General features: G+C 38.5%; 1 protein-coding gene across 1 annotated transcript in view; it reads left to right on the plus strand.

Moving 5' to 3' along the window:
* The first annotated feature begins 23,225 nt into the window (after positions 1-23,225).
* The window catches only part of LOC145987318 (dual 3',5'-cyclic-AMP and -GMP phosphodiesterase 11A-like), a 219,956-nt gene continuing 216,565 nt past the window's right edge, over positions 23,226-26,616 (plus strand). The window contains exon 1 of the mRNA XM_083121842.1: positions 23,226-23,280. The gene's annotated coding sequence lies outside the window, so the exon portion shown is untranslated. The remainder of the gene's footprint in view (positions 23,281-26,616) is intronic.

Below are 26,616 nucleotides of genomic sequence, written 5' to 3' on the forward strand. Positions count from 1 at the left end.
TCCACATGTACAGGTAATTCATTAGCTGCGAAAACCCCAACATGATGATTGTCAAAGGCTCTATTTGATATTAACCCGTGAAGCAAATTTAAAGTCGACAGCATTGCTGGACACTAAATAGTAATATTGTGCAACTCACCTTTTTATACTTCAAAGTAGACGGTACACGTCACAGTAGATTCCAGAACCAATTTGATCTGGGCCACCAAGCTGTTTATCGTTGTTGAAACAATGGAGAGCTATCTAACACAACGCTGATGCTCGGAATATGTAGGCGGGGTTTACAAACGCGCATGCGTACAATGCTATCAGGCATTTGTTGTGCTGTTGTAAAATGAATTTTGTACTATAACAAAATTGTCTGTATGTGTGTGTGTGTATATATATATATACAGACACACACGCATATTTATTTATTGATGAAGTGTGTATATATATATATATATATATATATATATATATATATATAATACAATACAATATAATATATATATATGTAATTTGAAGATACATCGTATCAGTAAAATCTAACAACTAGAAAAATATTCATAACATTCGACTTTTATATTATATGTAATTTAAAACATTCTTCACAGTTTGAGAAATGGAGTGCTTGTGGAAACACCCGTTCTCTGCAATATTGGCTGGTCCATCAGGATGTGGAAAGACATATTTTGTGAAGCATTTTCTCCAGTGTTTACCCCAAATGGTAAATGTAAAATTCAACAATATTTTGGTGTGCTACGGGGAATGGCAATCTGCATACAATGATTTCCCTGGTTTTGTACAATTTCGGGAAGGAATGCCTAATATTGACCAATTTGTGCCAAATTCTGGACCTCATCTTATTATTATCGATGATCAGATGAGGGAATGCGATCAAAGAGTCACAGATTTATTTACAAAAGGGTGTCATCATCGTGATATTAGTCTTTTCTTTATCACTCAAAATCTATTCCAGCAGGGAAAAGGGAATAGGGATATATCTTTAAATAGTCATTATATTGTATGCTTCAAAAATCCAAGAGACAGAGCCCAAATTAATTATTTATCTAGACAAGTATACCCGGAGAATCCAAATTTTATAAAAGATGCATATTACAATGCCACCGCTGAACCCCATGGATATTTGCTGTTTGATCTGAAGTAGAACACTCCGGAAGAAGTACGTTTTCGGTCGCGGATATTTCCCGACGATGATATCAATTATGTATATATTCCTACAAAAAAAGCAAGCATAATCACTAGTCGTTTATTCTGTCATCATGGCTCCAAGAGTGAAACACGCTAAAGTGCTCCAAGTTTTGTCGGATGCTAAACCAGCTCTTCGCACAGCGATATTACAAGCTGCTGATTCTTCCTTAGTTAATTCAATCTGTGAGTGTTGTTACAATGTTCTAAAAGGGAATGTTCCTCTTTCAACACCTCAGAAAACAAGATTGAGCCGGTACAAGAAGGTGATACGTAATCTCTCTGCCAAAGGACACTCTACAAAGCAGAAGAAACAGATACTAGTGCAACACGGAGGATTTCTACCTGCGTTATTAGCCCCTTTAATAGGAGGTGTGTTATCAAGTTTATTTAAGTGAAAAAAAAATCTGAACATGGAGCATGCCAAAAAAATGGTTATAATACCTCAAGAATTTATGGATAACATGAGACATCCTGTTATGTCTGCACCGTCTACATCCTTATCGCAATTGGATCAGGATATGCAAGTAATTTTGAATCTCAAAGGTCTTTCGGATGATGAAAAATGGAATCGTTACAGTATTGTGCTCCAAAAATTTCTGTCTATTACTCGAAAACAAAGAGAACCTGTGTCGCTACCGATTACAGAATCTACTGAGAAGTTGACTGATATGAAAGAAGAAATTCTAGCTGCTACACCTAGCATGTATCGTAGAAAAGCCGAACTGTTGTATGAACGTCTTTTACATAATAGTAATATTGATTGGGATAAATATGGGGCAGTTTTTATTAACAATAATAAAATTGAAGGCTCAAATATTGTCGATCTAGTATCGGATATAATTCGACCACGAAAAACAAGCAATCCTGTTGGGTGGCAACTATTCAATAGAGCTCTGGCGTTATCTAATATTCCTCAAGAATATATTGGAAACCCCCGGAGACAGGAGTTTATTCAACAGATTGTTTTTGGCAACCCCGGACGCCATGTTCCGCTGTCCGGAGCTAACCAAGAAGAGGCACAAGAATTAACAGAAGCAGAAGAAGAAGAAGAAGAAAAGGAACCAATTTCTTTTGTATCATCATTTCCAGGGCACAAACGTAAACGTACTGTTCCAGTTTGGTCAAGATACAAACCATGAGCGAAAAAATATTAGAGAATATCTGGTACAATCCATCTCATCCAGCATCCTATTCTACAGCTTCAACACTATGGAAAGCTGTAAAAAAATCCATACCATTGTCAACAATCAAACATTGGTTGACAAAGCAAACTGCATACACTTTGCATAGACCTGTAAAGCGTCGATTTCCGAGAAACTTTTATTTTGTGCATAATATCGATGACCAATGGCAGGCTGACTTGAATGACATGCAGAGTTTGCGGAATCACAACAAAGGGTACAGATATATACTCACAGTTATCGATATTTTTAGCAGGCATGCTTGGGCTGTCCCTGTAAAAAATAAAACTGGTGTATGTATAAAAAAGGCTTTCCAGCAAATTTTCAAACAAAGCAAAAGAAAACCTTTGAAATTACAAACTGACAAAGGCCGTGAGTTTACCAACAGTATTGTGCAGGAATATCTCAAGAAACAAAATGTAATTTATTTTACAACAAAGAATCCTGATATTAAAGCTAGTATTGTTGAAAGATTCAACAGAACTTTAAAGGAACGCATGTGGAAGTATTTTACTAGGCAAAGAACCAGCTGTTATGTTAATGTACTCCCAAAGCTTTTGAAAGCTTATAATCATAAAATTCACTCGAGTATTAAAATGGCACCAGCAGATGTTACTCCTGAGAAGGTTTTGAAAGTATGGCACAATATGTATGACAAAAAACTCAAATCTGATTCATCTCCACTATTGTCATTGAAGATGCCATTCAAAATAGGAGATACAGTGAGAATAACAAAAACCAAAAAACGCTTTGACAAAGGTTACATGGAAAATTGGACAAGAGAAATATTTGTGGTGGAACGTATTTTGAAAAGAAATCCTCAAGTGTATGAATTAAAAGATCTACAAGGACATAAAATCGATGGAACATTTTATACGGAAGAGTTGCAATTGGTCCGCTTACCGGATATGCATGAAATTGATAAAATCCTTGCGACCAAAGGTAAAGGAGCCAGTAAAAAGTTGTTAGTTCATTGGAAAGGTTACTCCAGATTATTTGACAGTTGGATTAGCGCATCGTTTTTGGAGTCAAAAAAAGAGAGAGAGAGGCATAAATTTTTGTAGGTATTCTCATCAGTGGTACAAATAACCTTCATAACACATCATGAGAAAAGCAAACGCTTTCTACCTTACTTTGCCTAGTAACAGTTCCATGAAATATTTCCCAAGTAATACTCTAACTAATTACACCACAAAGCTTCAGAATCGTGTGGAGTTGGACACCAACAAATGGGAGATGGCATTGGTAGAAGTGCATTATCCTTATTCAATACTAAACATTACAAGATTTAACAACTATATTCAATATAAATCTATGGATGATATCAAATGGAACGAACTTCGAATATCCGAAGGCTATTACGCATCTATAAACAGCATTGTTGCAGAAATCAATAAATATTCTGAAACATTAAATTTTAGTCTCCGAAATCATCCTGCGTACAAACATGTGACTGTTGATATATCTACCAAGCAGAGAAACATAAATGAACGATTGTCACCTCAACTGGCACGGATATTAGGTTTTAAACCGACCGATGATCTATCAGAAGTAAAAATTGGACGCTCGCCTCCAAATGTTGTGAGAGAAATTCCTTCCCAGATGTATATTTACACAGATATTGCGGAATCACATATGGTGGGAGATGCTGTCGCCCCTCTATTACGTATTATAAACATTAATCCTATGGAACATACTTTTGGAAGTGATGGTGTGCAAATTTTCGATTCACCACATTACATCCCAGTGCAGAAACATAATTTCGAACAAATAGAAATTGACTTAAGGGATAGCACTGGTGCACACATCCCATTCTCCTTCGGACTAGTGTGTTTGAAACTTCATTTTAGACGTTGTGGTGAAAAGCTCTGATTATGAATGACCCATATTTTCAATACTACCATCAACAAGCTGGATCTGGTGTGGGTAACATATATTACGGTGCTGCCTATCAAAAAGGACATGGCATTGGAAGTTTTCTTGGAGGACTTTTTCGGTCAGCTTTGCCTCTTATCAAAAAAGGAGCGAAAGCTGTAGGGAAAGAAATGTTAAAAACAGGGGTAAATGTGTTAGGTGATGTTGTAGACAAAACACCCCTAAAACAGTCACTACAATCCAGAATTTCGGATGCCAGATCAAATCTTAAAAGAAAAGCTGAAACAAAGCTAAAGGAAATGATTGGTTCAGGTTATCAGGGGCATAAACATTTCAAAAGAAATCACTCTGCTTCGGGACAGCGAACTGGAAGGATCGCTCAGAGAAAGAAGAGATCCAGTGCCAATACAAACACCAAGAAAACAACCAAACGCAACCGTAAGAAAATTCAAATAACATCAGATATTTTTGATTAGATATGGCGCTAATTAGGGAGAAATCATGTGAGTGTTTTAAAAGTGAATTGGATATTTTCTCGGTAAAACCTACTCAGACAAGCATCTTAGAACACCACACCATCGGATACAAACCTGTTAGTTCTCTGGCAGATAATGCCCCCACCGAGTTTGTAATACCTGGACATGGTGATGATTATATGGATTTAGCACACACAATGTTGAATATAGATGCCAGAATTGTAAAAGCGAATGGTCAGTTATTGCTACCCACAGATAAAACAATTGGACCTGTCAATGATTTTCTCAACGCAATGTTCAGCGAAGTACAAATCTACTTAAATAACAAACTCATCTCGTTTCCATCTCACATGCACCCATACAGGTCTTATTTTGAAAAAGCACTGAACTATGACATATCTGCAAAATCGTCTCATCTCCAAAGTGCATTGTGGTACAAAGATACAGCAGGCGCTTTTGATAACGTTTCGGAAGACAACAAAGGCTTTACAAAACGTAACCAACTAACAAAACAGAGTAAAACATTTGATATGCTTGGTTACTTGCATTCTGATATTTTCAATCAAGAGAAATTTTTGATCAATGGAGTGGAAATGCGAATAAAACTGATTCCTTCGAAAAACACTTTCTGCTTGATGGGATTAGATGACAGTGAAGGCAAAGTGGAAATTCTGGATGCTACACTATATGTGAGAAAAGTATCGGTCAGTTCATCCATCAAACTTAGTCACAATCGCATATTGCAAAAACATACAGCAAAATACCCTCTAACAAGAGTACAACTTAAAGCTGTAACTATTCCAAAAGATATTGTTTCAAAAACAATTGACAATGTGATACTTGGACGTCTTCCGAAACGATTAGTTGTGGGGTTTGTTACCAACGATGCATTCAACGGCACTCTGTCTACAAACCCATTCAATTTTCAACATTTCAATTACAACTTCTTTACTTTATATGTTGATGGAGTCCAAATTCCCGGCAAACCACTTCAACCAGACTTCGAAAACAACAAGTACATAACAGCATATCACACATTATTCTCTGGAACAGGGATACACTATATGGATGAAGGAAACAATATATCGCGTGAGGAATACCCCCAGGGATACGCATTACTTGTTTTCGATATAACACCAGACGCAGCTGCAAGTGCCATATCCCACTGCAGCCTTCAACTGCGCCCCGCGCCGCGCCCCGGTCGCCGCCGCCGCCGCCGCTAAACACAAAACGCGGCCGCCATATTGATTTTATTCAAATACTATTTATGCACAGATGGACTAATCGGGACCTATAATGGCGGGACAAAACAATTGGCCTCATTTAACTACCTAGAGAATCGAACCCGCGACCTCTTCATTACCAGGCGACAACATTAACCACTACCCCAAAGCCGCCATATTGATTTTATTCAAACACTATTTATGCACAGATGGACTAATCGGAACCTATAATGGCGGGGCTAAACAATTGGCCTAATTTAACTACCTAGAGAATCGAACCCGCGACCTCTTCATTGCCAGGTGACAACATTAACCACTAACCCAACTCGATTTTCGAACTCAACCATTTTGTTGCCTTTATTTACACACAGGCTAATCGAGACCATTCAATATTGACATCGTCACCTTGTAATCAAGGGGTCCCAGGTTCGATACTCGGTGGAGGCACATAGTGGTCCGAATCACCACTTTTCAACTGTAGGTCCACTCCTGATTAGTTTTGCCGTGCATAAAGTGGACTTAAAAAACTAACTCAATCTATCAATCAATCAATATTGACTCTACCAGGAATCGAACCCTCGACGCCTCTTGTTTTACAGAGCAATAACCTTAGCCGCTAAACTTTCGGGGTACAACACCTTCGGCGCCATCTTTAAATCATTTCTTCATGTCTTTGAATCATACGCAATGGTTGCGCGCGCATTTCCTCCAAAGACACACACACACACACACGTGTTAGGTTAGCATACATCAAGAAACAACGTGACAAATCCATTGACCCCCTCCCCCCACCGCTTCCGATGTCTTCAAGGTGATCAGACACGTTCTGCTGACTCAACAATAAAACCACTCGTGGCCCGCTACGACCGGATGTAACATAACACCAGCCGCATCAAATTTTTGCTGACGCGTAGGAATATAATGCTGCCATTACTACTTCATGTTTTTACGAGGGACATATTAAAAGTAGGTAAGGAGCACAAATGTTTAAACAATCAGAATCCATCAATACACGCAAACAAAATAAATCATCGCAAAATACAGACTTTACTGAACGCGTCGAGGTAGTGTGACGTCATTAGCTTTGACCGCGTGAGCGCAAGCAGTTGTTTCAAAATGGCCGATAGTGATGTTTCGTTTCGACAACGTGCAGTGATTGAATTCCTTGTTAAAGAGGGAATTTCTGCTGCTGAAATTCACAATAGACTTCAGCGTGCGTATGGAGATGTATGCATTGGTGCAAGCAGTGTTAGAAGATGGGTGAAACATTTTAAAGATGGAAACACGAGCATCAAAGATCAGCCTCGGAGTGGTCGCCTACGAATTGCTAGCAAAGTTACGGGCACCCTCTTCTGGGATGCAGAGGGTTACATACTGGTTGCATTTCTTGAACCTGAGGAAACCATAAATGCTCGCCGTTATATCCAAACACTTCACAAGCTCCGTCGTGCATTGCGGGATTCACGTCATCAAGACGATAATGCACGCCCGTACTCTGCTCAGTTCTCCAGGGAGGAAATTGGGGAAATATACTGGGAACTTCTGCCTCACTCTCCCTACAGTCCCGACATTGCACCCTCCGACTATTGTTCGTTCGGGTTTGTGAAGGAACAGTCACGAGGCCAACACTACCAGACGACGGAGGACATACAGAACCCAGTGTGCCAGTGTCTGGGAAGAGATGGAACGGAGTTCTACCGTAAGGGTATTTTCAATCTTCCAGAAAGGTGGGGGTAATGCGTGCAAAGAAATGGAGACTTTGTTCAAAAGTAAAGTATGTAAATTGTGGTGTATGTATGTTGTACGAGTAGGTATGTATATAGTATGTTTTCTTTAATAAAACCAAAACTTTGTTCATAACAAATTTTTGCTCATTACTTTCAGTATAGCCCTCGTACATAACAAAACAATATATTTTTAGGAAATATCCTTGCTTGACTCATCTATTTTGATTCTAGCATTTTTATACATATATGGATTGTTTTTTAATCTTTATTCATCCATTTCCCTAGCAATACGAAGGAGGTGCCTCTAAGGCCCACTGATTATTTTTTTGCGTATTACATGTATATCCATCAATGTAAAAATTCATAATAATTAGTAATAGTAATTTTTCTTTGCAATATTTAGAATGACATTCATTTTTCCCAAAAATGTTCATTAAAAAGTTACTTTACTTCGTTGATATTGTTTATGGGCCTCAAAGGCCCACCCCTTGGTAATTCTAAGGAAAGATTTCGCAATGATGTTTTAAAGGTATTTCAATACATGAGAGGATATATTCAATTGCTAAACTATAGTAACAATTCGAAATAATGAATGTATGGGTAGTTGAAATAGAAAGAGAAAGAGAACTTTGCTAGAATTTTGCACAGTTTAAGCATTGTTCCAAGTATCAACATTGTAATTGAAGAAAAGTAATAAATGTTACAGTGATTTACTATAATTACTTAAATATCATTATGTAATTTATCTTTCATGTATAATCCATAACAAAACATGAAAGTAGTGTCTAATTAGTTAACTTATGTGTACAAATGACAGAAAACACACATCAGTCCAGTTAAATTGAACTTTCATTCATGGGCCTCTGAGGGCCCCTTCTGGTAATCCGTGTAGCAAAAAATACCTTGGCATTGCTAGGGTTAATTTCAAGATAACTAAAGTTATTTTTTCAATTCACAGAATCGAAAGCCTTTCTTAGATTAACAACGCAGCATATCCTAATATAATTACCCTCACCTTTCTTTCTCTCACTCTTACTTCGCACATAAAATTCAATATTTTACGGTTTCCCATACTTTGCAAGAGGGCACGCGAAGGCTTTTACAGCTAAATTTTTCTCCAACAACCTGATATCGAACTTGCAAGCTTGGGAAAGACCCCAGGGGAGATTGGTTGCTCTTATGGAACGCATTTTCCTCTGGCCGCCTTTGGTGTTAAGGAACATCCTTTTCTTCCCTTCTGGGTCTGGAGAGATCAAGAGAAGAGAACTTCCGTGGAGACAGGGTGGAATTTATGTCAACCCGATTCTCCGGGAAGCTTAAATGGAACACTTCGCGTCTGCATCTACTGGTTGACCTGAAAGCGTACCTCACTCAACCTCACGGTCCTATAGTACCAGAAAGTCCGTGATAGTTTTGCATAATACGGCTGGTTCAATAACAAAATTATCACAATTCAATAAGTTTTCGCGACAACGAAGATGGGGGAAAGCTTTTCTTGGCATAGGCCCTTCGAGTTATTTGTGGTACTTGGACATGGGCGCAAGGGCAGAGGGTTCAACTCTTGGTTCAATTAGGGTTCCTAATGACCGGCAGCTTGTTAGGGAGCGGGGGAGGGGGGGGGGGGCTGGACCAGATAATGTTGAATATATGTTGTATGTATGCACAACATAATTGTCATTTACATCACACATTGTGTGGGAACTTTATTTGAAAACTGCGGACTGAACAGATAGGCACCCAAGCACTGACTGTTTATAGTAAGCAGATTACTATACAATGGAAGAGAATCGTAACTGAAATTCAGCACTGCTAATAGACGGCGGCGCCATCGTGAAGTCAAAGATGTTTGCAGTACCGTCTGTATCTCCTTAACTCCTGTATTATGGAGAGGGAGTGGTTCAATGTAGAGTTAGATTGTATTGTAAAATGAGCATTTTAAAATTATGTCCACGCATTTAAATATAAAAAAAACTTCAGGATAGTATAGTCTTAATCATTTCTTCTTTCCCACCTGTTTCCAGGACCTGATTCCGAAGAAACTATTCGGGACACCAGACAAATGATACCATTCCTGCATTGTCCCTGAAAATCCTGGACGTATACCACCCCTAGGTATGATCTGGCTATCAAAATCCACTCTGCCACCACATGAAAGGTCAGACATTTATTAAATTAAGTCTATCTACGAACTTCTAACTTCCCTACATAAAATGATCAGTAAATGCTTTTGAAAAAGCTAATCCCAACTTCTCTTTATAAAAGAATTTCAATGTTAGAATTAGTATTTTCCTCCTTGCTACAAAATTGAAAATAACATCATCGGTGTTATTTTAATATTGGTATGGATGTACACTTAACAGTACAGGGTCCATTAGTCGAGGATCTCCAGTTGAATTGCGAGGACATTATTTCAACCTCCTTAATGTTAAACACATCCTCTCGGGTGTTGAAGATGAAACTGGCCGTGTAGCCAAGATCAACAATTTGTGCATCGTGTTTGAGTACAAGAGTTTGTTACAATTTTCTTCTGCCTACAATGCAGATCCTGGACATGTGTTTTCAATTACTGTTTGCCACATTTTTCATTCAGATTTGAAAATGTAAAAAATATCAACCAGGCCATCCAACATTTTGACACACTGTTCCAATGAATGAGGAATAGGCATTTCATATTGGAATAAGTTGTTGCAATTATTCAATGTATTGACTGTGTTCAGAGAAACTTAAGCTCATTTCTACTACAAAATGGTCCAAAAATGGACAAAAGTATAGTTTCTACTATTAGTGTATACGATTTCACAAGTCACCCTACTGAGTATTGATACTTTTCTGTCCATCTTGTGTCAAACAACTTGAGAACGTTACAGAACTTTCCTAGCTATCTTGCACTGCATTTTTTGCAAACCAAATTACTTTGAGAAGATTTATTTGCATTTTTTTACTTCACCTTTTATGCCGCCACTTTTGGCTAATTTCCGAAGATCGGGATGAAATTGGAATGGACGGACACCAACAAACGCCCATGCCCGTTCCGGGTTTCGTACCCGGGACCCACGATGTGCTAACCTTGAGAAGACTCTAGGGTAAGAAAATTTAACTGATTTGAGTCTCAATATCGCAGAAATTCCACAGAAATGGGAAATAGCCAGTGTTAAAATATGTGCTGAACAATGTACAAAAATTGCCTTTGGACACTTCTCTGAAATTATCTATCTCATCTCACCCCCTTAATTCTACCACCCATTACATGAGCACCATCATATTCTTCACCAGCCATTTTTTTCTTCTAAATCCACACCTACTCAACCCAGAGACAGAAGTAGTACTAATAGCTGAAGCTAACCCAGATGCAGTTACAATCTCCAATAGGGACAAGTTCCTCACTCTAGAGTTTGGAAAATGGTTTATCGACTTTCGGGATTATCAAACAGTTGGGAAATTTCAAATTATATAAAAAAAATAGAACCTGAGGAATACTTAAATCTTGAATGGTAACAAACCATATCGGGAACTTCTAATGAAATTATAATGTTCGCGCTATAAGTTCACAAGCAGCTGCTTCGGCAGAAATTACATGTGACATTATAGAATTTGTGAAAATTCAGGAGTTTTCTGAGTATTTTCCGGAGAAATTCCGAAACTATCAGGAAATTGCAGATAATTGCTTCGCAGTTCCATCTGGTGTGTGGAATTAATTTATTTCCCATCCGTATCCCGTTTTATACGCTTCTAATTTAGGAGAACAAAATAAGTCTCAAGAAATTTTTACGAACAAGTCTCTGCGCATAGGGGATAAAACAGGTAATCTGGTAAATTTACAGAACCTAAGGGGGGGAGGTTGGACCCGTTGAACCCCCCTTAAATACGCCCATGTATTTGGGCAATAGTTTTGGAGTATTGTCTTTTTTTTTTTAATTGGAGCTATTCAACCGCAGAGCGCTTTCTGAGGGAGGAGAGGTCAAAATGGAAAAGCTCTACCTTATGGAATGTATTGACGTCATTAAAAGACAGCGAAAGATTAAGAGAAGAAAACGATAGAGAATGAGGTAACTGGAAAAGGAATATAGAAAGAGGGAAAGGTTAGAAAATAAATTTGAAGCGAAATAGAGGGCAGTGTTAGACTTTCCGCTGTAGGTGGGCCGCTGAAGGATTGTCAAAAAGATTTGTGTGGGCCGCATCTTCAAGAAAATTATATTTTGATATTCACTTTGTCGCTGTGTGATCCAAACAAAGAAGGATCCCATCATATTCATCATTATCTACACACTCATATTATATCACGAATTTTGCATGTTACATTTTGGTAGGGTAGGCCATGACAATTCTGGTCCACTCTTGACGCCTCCCCAAAGAAAGAGAGAGAGAGAGAACGAAATAAATAGCGGAATAAAGAGACACGGAAGAGAAATGAAGGAAAAAAGAGATATAAAGAAGTGAAACAGTGAAGAAAAATAAAGGACAAGAGACGAAGAAGCGAAGCGAGACAGAAAAAGAGAAACAAAGGAAAATGAGACACAAAGAAGTGGAACAGAAAGACCAACAAAGAGAAAGAGACACAAAGTAGGGACACCAGAAAGAGAAACAAAGGAAAACGAGATACAAAGAAGCAAGAGAGAAAATGGAAATAAAGAAATAGATACAAAGAAGCCAGACAGAGAAGAGGATAATGCAAAAAAGACACAAAGAACTAAGAAGCGAGACATGGTAGAAGAATAAAGAGAAAAGAGATACAAAGGATCGAAATAGGGAAGAGAAACATTGGAAAAGGAGAGACAAAAAGAGAGAGATCGAGAAAGTACGATATTAAAAGGGAAGAGCAATATACCTGTAGAAGGGAGACACACGGATTTAGGGAGCCAGAGAGAGGTAAGGGAGGAGGAGGGAGGGGGAGTAAAATGAAGACAGAAAGGAACATATAGGAGAGAAATGTTCAAGAAAAAAGGAATTAAGCTCGAACAAATAAATACTGAGACAGGAAAAAGGAAAGAATCAGAACTTTAATTTAATAATTTTTTTAATTTTATTTATTTATTTATTTAAAGTTTCAGATATAGCACTTTTAAGGTCATTTTCCACTGAAAACTCTAACAAATAACAAGAACAAGTCAAGATGGTTTAAGGTAAAAACAAGAAAAGTTAAATATAAACATAAGGCATAAACAAGGAAACAAACAAGATTTACATATTCATTTTTAGGGAAGATCGGAAAATGCTTTCAGGGGCAAAAATGTCTATGTTTGTGGGTAGTTTATTGTACAGGGTGGTCCATATGTCTTGTTACCCCCCTTAATTTTACATAACTTGATAATTATACAACTTTATAATAATACAATATAATATAATGAAGTGTAAGGTAGCCATTCATTCCACATGTCGTGTGACACCAACAATTTTACATAATTTTATATTATGATAATAACAATATAACAATTTGTAAGACGTATGGATTCAGCGTCAACCAGGATATTGTTCACGCATCCAAAAGATCAGTATGACCACCATTATTTTCATGGCACAAAATGACACGGCGCCATGACCTGTGAGAGATTTTACGAAGCAAATTTTTCGTGATTGTTGTCTGAAAGGCTGCCCTAATAGCGTCCTTTAATTGTTCTGTTGTTTGGTATCGTTGTTGTGATACCTTTTCCTTAATAATGCCCCAGAGGACATTGTCACAAGACGAGAGATCAGGGCTTCTGGGAGATCTACCGATCCGCGTCCTATCCACCTATTGGGAAACACTTCACTTAAATATTCCCGGACAGCGATGGCATAGTGAGGCGGTGCTCCATCCTGTTGAAACCAGGAACGTCCCAGGAGATTCATTCTTTGGAGCTGTGGAACAAAAAATGCCCGTAACATGGCGAGATAGGAGTGTTGATTAACTACGCCATCGAAGTAACAGGGACCTATCAAGTGTTTAGCGGACATAGCGACCCAGAGCATCACATGTGGGGGGTTGTTTTCCAGCTCTTCGTAATAATGCGGATTTTCCTTGCACCAGAAATACACATCCCTTGCACGTGCACTTCGATATATTGCTCATTCATCGGAGAAGAAAAGGTCAGCCCGCTGCGGGAGTGTCGGAAATACCGCCAACATTCTTCCTCATGCTGCATGTCGTCCACGCATGTCATCATCACTGAGCTCGTTGACGCTTGCTGGTTTAAAGGATTTCAATCGAAGATCCTTCTTCGTGTGTTGTAACATTGTTGTTTTCGGGATTCCAAGCTCAGCAGACCGTTTGCGCAGTGACTTCTGTGGTGACCGAAGCACAGATGCCTCCACCCCTGCACATGTGTTCTGTCTTTTGGTTGGTGCACCAGGCCTCGGTTTGTCTTTGATACATCCCAACATAAACAGTTTCTTTTCCCAACGCAGTATTGTCACTTTTGGTGGTGCATTTTTTTGGAATCGTCTTGTGAAATCTCGTCGCACATCCTCCATGGTCTTGCCGGTATGTGGACGTTCATGGGCCCAAACACTGACAACAAGACGTTCTTCTACATTGTAGGAGCTTGTGTCAGCCATCTATTCAAAAGAAACACTGAATTAGAGATAACAAGATATTGATTCGATGGGGTAACAAGACATATGGACCACCCTGTAGAACTGGGGCAGCCTCTGGAATAGAGCGCGCTGTATAAGGGAAAGCCTAGCGGTGGAGGTGTGGAACAATTCAGTGTTTCGGGTGGATCGAGAGGGAACTCTGAAGTTGAATTCTGTAAGAAGAAATTCAGATCTTAATTTCGCATTGATGATTTTATAGAAAAATTTCATATCGGCCATATCGCGTCGGGTCTGCAGTAACTGAATGTTCAAAGAAGTCAGGATGTCAGGTTTCTGAAGATGCCGCAAAGAAGGAATTCTATGACGAACAATGCCGGTAAAGAAGCTGAGGACGGAATCCATGCTAGAAAGATTTGTATTGGAAGCCATGGCCCAGACTGGAGAACAGTATTCGAGAATCGGAGAAATGAATGACTTGAAAAACAGGCTAAGAGAAGTTGGAGTATCAATTTCAGTGAATCTGTAGAGGAGGCCTAAGAGGCGCATTGCACTTTTAATTGTAGCTGCGCAAACTGTCAAAAACGAACAACAACGAAAGTTTTCGAAGTCTCTAATGGAACGACCTGTATTCATTCAACCTTGATGAAAATTTTGTTAATCTTACTTGCATTGCTATTTGTTTAATAAAGAGCACAGCGTCGACTGTCAGACTACACCCAGCTCAGTTGTTTCCAGCTGGGGAGCTACAAAACACGTAAATCTACCAGCGAGCAAATATGCATGTTTGTGTTATTCCGCGCTTTCCTGTCGAAGCTGTTTTTCCCCTCATTCTAGGGAAATAAAAGCCCTTGCGATGATAGAGTTCGGAACTCTCTAATTAATTGATGCCAGCGTCCAGTGTATGCGGGTTGATGACATACCCTGTGATGTCTCCATTCAGAGAGCGAACTTCAAAAGGGACGAATAATGCAGATGGCGCACCTGGTTAACGAAGAGGAAACAAGAGACGAGGACTCGTGTTCTGGACACCTAATACCCAATCACGTCTTCTGCACTCATGTGAAATTTGACTGAATTCGTAATTCAAAACGCATCACTTATGATCTTATTAAAGCTCACGTGTGCTAATCTTGGAAAATCCGCAAAAGAACAGCAAAATAACAAGTATCTGGAAGGTTATTTCTGTCAATGGTGATAATTTGTCAAGAGTTTTCTCGTTCAAGGGCTTTTGATACGCTGACAAGCTCTATTATTCCTGGATGTGTTACAAAATCGACCCACGTAATTCGATAAGCCTGTCTTCTCTGTGGTCTTATCTTATCCTGTAACAGTGATCTCGGGGCATTGTCCGTTCTTATGTCTTGTCTTGTTTCTCCCATCAATTCTTGTTCATTTATACTTTTCTTGTATCAATCATATTAACTTCAACATTAATGTATGCTATTTGTCACTTGTTTCTAAAAGAGTCCTCGATGATGTAGTGGTAACACTGTCGCTTTGTAATCAAGGCAGTAGCGGCTGCTGCCTATTCGCGCACCCAAATAAATGTGTAATGTAATTAATTTTTATTATATTTATTCAATGAATGCCATTTCTTCAAAATATCAAATGTTCTCGGGTCACATCACCTTCCATTTACATCCTTACGTAAGCTTTTCTACCCGAGTAACGTGCGTCGAATGTGCATGAACAAAATTCGGAAGTGCACATGGGTGCATACCGAAGTGGCGCTGTGTTCGACAGTGGGTAGTGGAAGCAGAAAGACTCTTATGGCTTGGATCAATGGCTCTCGGACTCGCTTCGCACCAACAATTGAGACATAGTACCTACGGGCATGCGCTGTTCCCTCTTCGTCATGTAGTGTTGCAATCTTTCCATTTCTTGCCATGTGACGGAGTCGAGAACAGCCCACGCACCATTGCACATTGAAAGATCATATATATATATATATATATATATATATATATATATATATATATATATATATATATATATCAAGAAAGAGAAATTTCGATCTCTCTCATCTCACGCTGTTCCGAGCATAGCATCTAAATCCGAATGAGGGGTGGGCGGGAAAGGAAGGGGAGAGGGCGTGGCGTGTAGTGACGAACGTATTCAACGATGCAAGGACAGATGCGATGAGAGAAATACGTTGATACAGGTGCTGGAAAAATAGTTTTAAAAATGTCAGGGGGTTGAATTAAAAACATTCACAATGTCTTAGGAATTGGTGTAATTTAGACGCTCTGACTTGTATTTGGAACTTCAACGAAAATTGTAAATAATCAGAGTATAATCTTGCATTTTTGTTACAGAACAGTCAATTCAGTTTATTATTCAGTGCAAATGAGAATCTGTAACAGATTTGGCATAATTTTTGTAAAGGTGCTGGCAAGAACTAGTTGCATTTGATTAGGGTGTCGAGGATCCTCATTACAATGACTAAAGTGAATAAATAAAATGGTAATTAACTTAAGCGTACGATGAAAAGTTTATGTGGCATTAAACTTAGGTTTCTGTTGGAAATATTTACATTGAAGAAAGATAATATACATTATAAAAACACAGTAATTACAGAAAATTGTAGCGATATTATTATTCCTTACAAATCATAGCAATTTATCGATATTGCGTTGTGAGTGATTTTGTCAGGTCGTCAAATGCTGAATATTTTCTACAGGTCACGAAATGGACCACAACACATCTTCTCTCGTGATCGATTAAAGAAATCACTGGGGTATTTCGAATTTGTAATAAACCTTATTTTTATAAATTTTAATGAAATATGCTCCGCTATTAACTCATTATCAGTGAAAGGTAAGTCATAACTTGGATTGCTAATACGATTAGCAGAAAGGGGCGGGAATAATTGGGTGGGGGTAACAATACTCTTTCTGGACGCGAGGCCGAGGTGTACACCCATAGACCCAGACCACCAGCCGCCACTGAATCAAGGGAGTATACCCAGCAAAATCTATCATGATAGCAAATTCCTTAATTGAAAGGGAAAACCCCAAATGATCTGACAATTTATTAAAATAGCTCTAATTGTAGAGATCCTCTAACATTAAAACATACAAAAATTCTTGACATTATAATAATAATTTATATTCAACACTTTTTGTCAACACAAATTATGGTGCTTATGAGTTCGATACATCATAAATAACAGCCCCTTGCCTTATTTAGATTCAACAGCGTAACATTTTTACAGCACATAGTTCACAGTTTCTTCTATTATTTCAGACAGTTTCAATAGTAACAAATATATAAACAAATAAGTGTTTGAATTTTTCCTTAAACTAAAGCAAATGTATGAATTATTAGAAGCAAAGTATTTTCACGACAAGACATTTAAATTTTGTTAACAATTAACTATATTGTTTCCCTTTTCCACAAATTATGTTCCAACAGATTGTTAACACTTTCATAAAATTTCACTTTACTTCTTTCCAGAAGTCTCGTACATTACTATCGTCGGAAATGGAAGTCCTTTATGATTCAGAACAGGCGAAATATACTATATAATTTTGCACTTCTACCGTGCAGCGAAATTTCGATGGCAGATGGATGGATACAGTTATTAATATGTTGTTACTCTAATGTAAAAATCTGTAATAGCGTGAGTGGAATTGTTGTTCAGAATCCTAGGAATGTTGACGAGGTACAATATGCTATTGCAACTTCTTCTGTGATCTTAGATATTTCTGATTAAGTCTCTTTTCAGCATTTTCCGTTAATTTCTTTCTCTCCTAAAATTCTCACCCCTATAACTTTATTTATTGTTTTTAAGTTTGTAACTTTTCAAACATGTAATATTTTATGTTATTTGTGTGGCCGTGTATTTCACCCGCTGCAAGCATCAGAATTCTTTGCTACTTTATCTTTCTTCATAGGCTTCGCGCCATCTGTTATTATCGTCAGTAACTACGTATTTTATTTATTGTGTTAGCCCGTAACAATCTCGAGTACGATCCCTGGTGGAAGCATATTGCACAATTGTTCAAATCTGACTTTAAAACTGAAGGTCCAGTCCAGGTTAGTCTATCTGAAGACAACGTGTATTTAAAACAAAGTTTTACTTGTTGACATTTCATTTTTTCTCGTCTTACTGCTTAATCTCTCTCTCTCTCTCTCTCTCTCTCTCTCTGTGTGTGCGAGCGTGTCCAAATTCTCAATTATTTGATATATTTGTTTCATTCTTTCTACGATTGGGATGAATGATGAAATTGATGATGGAGCAGAAACAATAATACACCAATCTACCAAGAAGGCCGGTGATATTTTTGTTTCGTTTATCTTTGTATGTCTGAAGGATTCTGCCTTGGCTTATTACTATCGCTAACAATTCGATCCTTGTTAATTTTAGCGCTTCATATGAATAAATACAAGTAAAAATGAAAAGAGTCATAATATATAAAAATGATTATCAACTGAAATATATTAAAACAAATCCCCAACACCTGCTGCAGTGAATCACATGCCCTCCTCTCCGATGGGATAGCAGTTACTGTTGTCTTCTAATATGTATAGACGGTCTACATGCAAGGAGTGCAAATATTTATAGATAGTACCAGGGTAGCACTTGAAAAATTGAGACGAAATTCCAGTAACTACCTGACGTAAGTGATTTAAGGTGGGAATTATATCAAACAGTTTCCTTGCCTGGAGCTGCTTTGGGGTTCACCCAGCCTCTAATAAATATGGGTACCCGAAGGTAACCCGTGGCGGAGGGGGTTAAAGTGTCCGGAGCGTGGTGGTGATCACATCAACTCCACAAATGGTCCATATTGTGAATGTGTGGGGTCCTACCTCATCATGCCTACACAGCATGTCGCATTTGCGCATTTACCAAACCTTTGCTAAACGAAATTGTTTACATGATTTTTACAAGGACTGGAGATCTTAGTTCCTCAATATGAAGCATCGAAGTCCTATAAACTTGTAATGAATATGGAGGGTATTTATAGGTGCTAAAAATTTTGAAAATATTTTTTTTGTTGTAAAAATAGTGGATATACAGTTCGAGGTGCGCGAGTTTCAGTACTGTATATTTTGGCGCATACCGTATGTGGCTAAAATTAAAAGAAATATTTTCATTCGTAATATTGTCACATAAATAAATAGATACTCATCAAAGACACCAGGACGCAGTGGCGGCCATTAGGGGTGAGGGGCTACTTTTGTCCCCGCACTATGTGCTAAGCCTTATCTAGAACCCAATCGCCCCCACTGCAGGACGTTATAGTTGCTTGTTCCATTATGTTAATTACAAGGAACATTAAAGCACATCACCAAATTGTGCCTTAAAAAATGTACGCCGATTTTCTCAGAACAATGGATTGTATTGTGAAATCAAACTTTCTACATCACGCGTAGTCAGACGTGCATATTTGAAGTACGTACACACTTACACCATCAATTTCACTCACACCACGTGCACTCTGCATAACCTGGCAACTTTTCACATATTTGGAACTCTATGTTTTTGTCTAACAGACTTAGGAATTTGTCTTTAATTAAGCATCTGCAAGCGTGTTCCAGAAAGAGAGTTCAATTTGATTTCAACTTCACTAACGTCCATTACTGTTTCGCAAAGCATTGTGTGTAAGTTTCCAGTTGTTCTATCACTCCACACAAAAAAGCGTATATTTGCAGGCAGGGACACCAAATCGTTTTGTAAACATCCATCTTCCAATAAATGTTAAGTATTGCAAAATATTGCAAAGACCTGCATCGTGGTCTTGCGGTCTAAGGCATCATGCTACGGGATGCGCGCAGGTTCGGGACTCCTGGGGGCAACTTTTCTTTTGAGATTTCGGGTTCAATATGGGACAGGTGGCCGCGCACCATCTTGAGGAAATTGAGGAGCTATGGATGAGTAGCGCAACCCGGTCATGTAAACATACAACAACGACTGGGGGTTCGTCGTGGTAACCAAACGTCACTCCGTAACTCGTTGGATGATCTCCCACCTTCGCAGGTGGGAGGGAGGTCGGTAGGTAGGACCTGACCCTCGCGTACCGTTGCGTCACGGGTTATTATTATTTCGTCTATTTTATGCATTAACTCCAAAATATGCTATTACATAAATAATTCGGAAAGTTTATTTTGTCTGGAATGTCTAAAATATCATTTTCTTTCCTAAGAAATATGTGTTTTACGTGCGAAAGGTAAAATTATGCATTTTTATGTAAAATAAGACTTTGCAGTTTACATTGCAGCCATATGTTTGATTGATTGATTGAGTTGGTGTTTTAAGTCCACTTTATGCACAGTAAGCCTAATCAGGACTGGACCTACAGTTTAAAGTGGGACCCGACCCACTATGTGCCTCCACCACGAATCGAACCCGGGACCCCTTGATTACAAGGGTTGGTGCATCAATTGACTTTCACGAGTGCAGAGGACATGAAGACGAATAACTTTTCTTAGTATGTACTTCCTCATGCATGCCTTGCTTCTTTCAGTTCTTCCGTGAAACAAGGTTTAAGTATAGATCGTGATATTAGAATCACATAGCTCAACAGTATGTTTTCCCCTTTTATTTGAATTCTTAATCCCTAAAATGAATTTTAAGAGAGGTGTTGGTTCTCTGGCTCGTTTCAGACCACGTGCTATTTCTGGGTTGCATAAAACGTATGTTGCAAGATGAGATTGTCTTACTTATCTGTCAGAGGATTTTTGGTGATTTCCTTCAGTCTCTCCAGGTGTGTGACGATATGATGAAGTTGATTAAGGGACACTCACAAAGGGCACCCATGCCCAGGCTGGGGTTCGAACCCAGGATCCCTGGCGTCGTAGCTAATCACCCCGCCTTGGGGTTGGTCTGTTAACTGATTTCGATCATATGCAATACAAGACCATATCCCCAAAACATCTAGTACTTGTAAACATCTCACAGCTTGAAACCTGTAAATATACTATAGTTATCGTGGTTTCCCGTTCTTCTCTCTCTTCACAGCTTACAGCACCCACTTTATTTCACATTTTTCATTACAGCAGCATTACGCCATCGCGGATGCATTGCATTGTACTCAAATGGTCGGCTCTATCGAGTATGACCGCCTTACTAAGAAAGTAAAAAAAAAATGTTTTCACCTAAGAATCCGCTTCCTAGTAATGAACAATTAATTTGCACCTGTCGCGGAGACACCTGGAGCGTAAGAGGGCCCGAGTTACCCCTCCGTAAGGACGGCCCTGGGCCTTAACGTGAGCCGCAGCATTCTTTCACCGCTCTTTACTAGTTCAATTACAGTTCAGTGCGTTCGTGCTCGCAAGTCCTGGGTGCGGAAGATGGATACGTTCCCTCACGCCCGAGGGACTCGCTCTGGTGAATTTTGCGAGATACGGTTCGGCGGAGAAGAAAGATGGCCGTTTTGTGAAGGCAGGCGAATTGGAAGACATCAGTCAGTGCAACTGGGTCGCGTGCCAAGCCCCTTTGCACACGTTCTCTTTGGTACGAGGCAGTTACAGTCGACTCCTAATTTGTAATCAGAGGTTTGAAGAATAGTATCCCACAAGTACTAAGGACGTAGGCAATAATTTCCCCTTGTTTTATTACGGTTAGAATTTAAGACTGCGCTTACGTATCGTAGAGTAGGTCATGCACTTCCGCAGTATTTTTGCCAGAAAGAGGGAACCGAGATATTTTTTCTCCCCAAAGAGTAAGGATATTCAATTTTCAGTGGGGCTCCTTGCCCCCAAGCCCCTTCCGGACATCTGCGGAATAGGTCTTACCAGCGTTATTGTATAAGTAGTGCATATAAAAGTTACGATACGCAATCTACACAACTTACTTGTTAATGATAAATGTAGGCATTTCCAGTGACTGATTAAGGTGGGTGCTATTGATGCTGCAGCATTAGGCCCGTTCCTGAAATAGGCCCAGATGAAAACAGACGAGAATTTTCCAGAAGCTGAACAGTTTTCTTTTACTATATTAACCTGAAAATAAATCTTAGAATGAAATTTGGAGCCCCAATCTCGGACGCCAAAGACACAGCGTTACTTATTATACAGCTACTATTATTCTTTGAGCTGTGACGTAACTCTCGTAACGTCGTTGTGTTTATTGTTCATCGAAGATTTCAAGTTAATGCTATCAATTTTACGTTAAATAGTTTACTTAGTAGCAGCATCAGGGCCAATTTCGTCTTAATACGGCCCTGGGTATTTCCTGCTATTAGATATGACGACGGACGAAAAGTAGACAAAGCCGACTTGCATGGTGGAGTGATTAGACGATAGAGACTCTGGTTCAAACCCCCGCCTGTTAATACCTTGTAGTTGGTTTTCTTGATTGCTTGATTTGATTTATTTCACTTCGGTTTTCTGCCACTTTTCGGCTAAATGCGAAGATAAGGATGAGTGAAGGTATGATTAAGGTGCACTCACAAAGAACATCCATGTGTTCAAAGATCCCATGCCAAGACCAGGATTCGAACCTGGGACCTCTGGCGTCAGAGCGTGCTGTTCTAACCACTCCATGTGAGTGTTCATTCATCAATTCCATCATCACTTATCATCATCGTCGCGATTAACCAAAATTGGCAGAAAAGTGACAATAACAGAAATCAAATTAAATCAAAGTCGAAACACGACGTCCGTGACCTTCATGGAAACTACCGCCCTGTAATTGAGGGAAAATAAGGAAAAAATCTCAGTCGCGATGTCCGGCCACGAGATATAATTAACGTGGCTTAACTTTTTAATAATCGCTAATTATTTTGAAGCCGTTTTGGTCCCCGGGCGTACCGTGTAAAGCTCTGAAGTCCTTTTTTCCTCTTCAGTAATACTTTTTCCAGCAGCTTTCTCATGACGACGTGTAAGCATATCGGTCTATATGATCCCTTGTGGGATCTTTCTTAATAATGGTAATGTTTTATAGAAATATGTTTCTAAATATAAACCTCATTCAGTGTCATTCTAATGTAACATGGCAGAAGTTAATCAAATGATGCGACGCGTTAGGTAACGCTATACTATAAAATATGCCGTTGCAAAATTTTGTGTGTAACATTATTTTAATTTATCTTCCAGTGTGCTCGAGCCAATGTAGCATCGATATGAAACAACAGCTGAGAATACACCGGTAAGTGGATGTAATATTATATGCAACCTACAAATATTTAGCTGCATGTATTTCAAGGGGTCAATGCAGAACATTCTTAAGACAGCTGAAAACTTACACCTGAATAAGAAAAAAAAGGAGGTGCTTGTTCACAAACAACTACTCTGCATTATCTCCACCCTGTTCTTTATTTTATTAGTGTATATTTGGAAAGGTAATACACCACTGCGGAAACCCTCATGGTTAAATCAGGAATTTGAATTTGTATTTGAATGTAATTAGTCAACATATTTCAAGACGGTAAAAAATCGATTTTCTTATGTTGTGGGCGGTACAAATTCAGATATTTTCAAATCTATGTTTGCAACACATTTCCAGATATTAAAAACTAAAGTCTCTTGAATTTTATTGTATAACCTGGGCTATAGTGTAGCAATTAAACTATTAATAATATAGTGTACAGTTTATGGCAGAACTGGGAGGGTCAATGCTAGGGGGGGGTGAATGCAGTTGTGATAACTGAATTTCTGAAGTTAATTTACAATTCTTAAGCTTATTTTGTTGTTATACACCTATTGTTAGATTTGAATGAAATCGTTCATGGTATTCCAGATGGTAGACCACAAACAGATTTTCCTTGTTTTGTCAACGCTCCAAATTATGTTGATGTTTCTAAATCTCCACATGACCTGGACAACATTTTTAAATGAAAATTAACGATTTGATTTTGATTTTTCTTACCGGTATTTAGCGTCGCTTTTCTGCTACTTTTGTCTAACTGCGACGATGAGGATTAGAGGATGATATTGATCAAGGGACACTTTTAAAGAACACCCGGCGGGGATGTGCGATTAACGCGCTGTGCTAACCACTCTGCAACGGAGGTCGGTTCTGAGATATCGAGATACGTCATCTCGAAAGCTGCAGTCATATTGCATAATGGTTCGGATCACACTTTAAACCGTACGGTCCTCTCCCCATTGATATTTCTGAGCCTGAAGTGGACTTAAAAAACAAACTTTGAACTTTTTTAGGCTTGTGCGTAGCAAAATGGTTAGCGTGGGGGTGAGTGCGGTCCCGTATTTGAACCCGGTTGTTGACCTAACATTGTGAGGACAATTGGGGAAGCTACTTGAAAAGAAGAAGTGCCACGCTCTGGTCTTGAAAGCCTGAAAACAGCGACGAAGTTGTCCGATACGCTGACCATATGTCTCCCGAAAAAAAAAAAAACACCTTGGCAAGCCTCCAGACTCTCAGAAATCTGTTGCACCATGGAGTTCAGTTTTGTACTTTTTTGCCACTGAACGCTCTTAAATAAAAATAAGAATCTCACTAGCATTCGGTAATTATGAATAAATAAGTCACAAACCCAGTTATCGTGTTTCTATTTTCCCTTTATGGAGCACCGCAGATAAAGAATATGTTGCGTTTGTTAATGTAACAAACATAGGAAGAAAGCTCTCAGATGAAGAGAGAAAAATGTAGCCGTTGGGAAACACCAACGTGAAAGAAGTAACAAGGCATTGTTGGGTGGTGGAATTACCCTGAGTAATGCAAAGAACCTGCTTTGTTGAAGGAACCTTCAAACGAAGAACGCCTAAGGGTGTGAGCGACGGACGTTGAAAAGAAAGTTGCACATCGCTGTTCAAAAAAATGCAGGAGGTCTATCTTTCTCAAAAGTCAGGTCGGGTTATAAATATGGAGAGCTAGAATTTTTTCAACATCACGTGGCCGCAGGGAACATTATCCGGTGAGGGTTCTAAGGTAAAAGTGACAGGGGCATGCTATCCAACGCTACGTTTCAAAAACATGTTCTGCTTATTCGATAAGTTCGTCGTTTTGTAATCAAGGCGTCTGCGGGTTCGATACCCAGTGTAGGCACATAGCGGTACGGATCTCACTTTAAACTGTACCGTGTGCCGATTACTGTTCATAAGGTGGACTTACAACAAAATTCAAAAACATGTTCTTCCATGAGATGGACAATGTAACACTGTACTTGAAAAATGGTCTGAAATTTCCACGATCAGTAAGCCAATATATTTGATTACACTATACGATTATGCACGATTTTTTCTGATGTGCCAGGACTCGAAATGACAATTTTCACGAAACGGAACGCTTGCCTTTCGTTAACATGGTAGTGTCTTTTTTGTCTGATTACTGCTGCGACGAGGTTAACGACTAATGTCATGGTATGCTGTATTACAATTAATAATAGTTAATGTTAAAACATTTGCATCAGAAATATAAAGAACATGCCGCTCTAACGATTTAGGATACCTATGTCAGAACAATCGAATCCACAAGACAGGCCAAGTACTAATATCATAAACAAATAAAAAGTAAAATCGAGAACCACAGGGTAAAAAAAAAATATTAACGAGACACAGACGCCATCATTCTCTGCTAAGTCTCCTCGCGGCAACAATGCATCTCCACGTAGAGGGAAGCTTATATGAATGCTGCAATATGTAAAATTTAGTTAATACTTTAAATGCAAATGTAGTGAATTATCTAAAAAAAAATTGACGAACCGGAACGGTCTTCTGCAATATCTAAAGGCAGGGTTAGGGTTATACGGGATTGTCTCCTTTTTTAAAGAAATGTCCCGGTATCCCGGAAAATGTTCCCGGGACGCCCATTTGTCCCGTATTTAGCTAAAGAAATAACGAATTCAAATTTTATTCTATGATAAATAAAACCATTATTATACATTTTAAAATGAAGAATAAAACTCCAATATAAGGAAAATAAACAAAATAATGTTCACGAAGAATCATTTTGTTTTCATGATGTAGCGGTTGTGTTAAAAATAGATTCCTTCATGTACGTAAAATTTACGTAGCACTAGTTACACTGTAATAATGGAACACGATACTGTTCTAGGGTTAACAATGCTTTAAATAGCAATTGAATTTGTAATTTTTAGAAATGTTATAAAAAATAAATTTAACTATAGGCCTATCCATGTCTATATACCGGTAATCTATATGTCCCGTTTTTTTATTTTAGAAATCTGGCAACCCTAGGCAGGGTCCATATAAATTAACGAACTGGAACGCCGTTCCGGTCCGCTCCGGTCCATATATGACTGGGCATATACACCGTTAAAAGTTACCGTAAAATGTACAATATTCTACAGTTTATACTTGTTAATTTAAAACAGCGGGACGCAACTGTTTGAAAACTTCAGTAATAAATATATTATTAAAAACAGAATCATTAAAATGACGTTAATTACGGTAACTGTGTAATGGTCGATAATACCACAGATAAAGGTATATATATATATATATATATATATATATATATATATATATATATATATATATATCTGTGATAATACTTTAAAAA

Source organism: Lepisma saccharinum, chromosome 1 (genome assembly GCF_977018435.1).
Source record: "Lepisma saccharinum chromosome 1, izLepSacc3.1, whole genome shotgun sequence".
NCBI classification, from domain to species: domain Eukaryota; kingdom Metazoa; phylum Arthropoda; class Insecta; order Zygentoma; family Lepismatidae; genus Lepisma; species Lepisma saccharinum.